We start from the raw sequence: 619 nt of genomic DNA, 5'->3' as shown, positions 1-619 counted from the left end.
TGAAAGTGAAACCAAAATGCATATATTATGCCAGACACATGAACTTTACCGACTGTAGCTTACAGTTCAAACTTTCACATGAATTCTATTTTCCGATAAAGCTACGTAGTTCTCCTTCTTTTCATTCAGCTTGCCTCGAACTGGAATAATAAAACTCCATTTGTTTGAACGTTTATTACACCCCCGGTATAGGGGTGTGAATAGGTTTCGCTCGATGTGTTTTTGTGTTTGTGTGTTTGTGTGTTTGTGTTCGCATATAGATCTCAAGAATGAACGGACCGATCGTCACCAGACTTGGTGAACAGGTTCTATACATTCCTGAGACGGTCCTTACAAAAATTGGGACCAGTCAAACACACGGTTAGGGAGTTATTGGTGGATTAAGATTCTACAAGGACTTATAGAGTGACATATTAATGGTCAAAGGGAAATAACCTTCTCAGTTGGTGGCAGTGAGAATGGTTATTTCCCTTTGACCAACGGGGGTGTTTTTCCTACCTCGAAGGAATTTCTTGTTCAGAATGTCATTGTCCACGGCTTGAGACATGCATTACAGTGGTAACTTAAGCCGTATAGAAATGCTGCCAAATTTCCCTGAATACGAAATAGGGTAGTTGGG

The sequence above is a fragment of the Littorina saxatilis genome, linkage group LG2 (assembly GCF_037325665.1).
Source record: "Littorina saxatilis isolate snail1 linkage group LG2, US_GU_Lsax_2.0, whole genome shotgun sequence".
Taxonomy (NCBI): domain Eukaryota; kingdom Metazoa; phylum Mollusca; class Gastropoda; order Littorinimorpha; family Littorinidae; genus Littorina; species Littorina saxatilis.
This window is presented reverse-complemented; position numbering follows the sequence as displayed.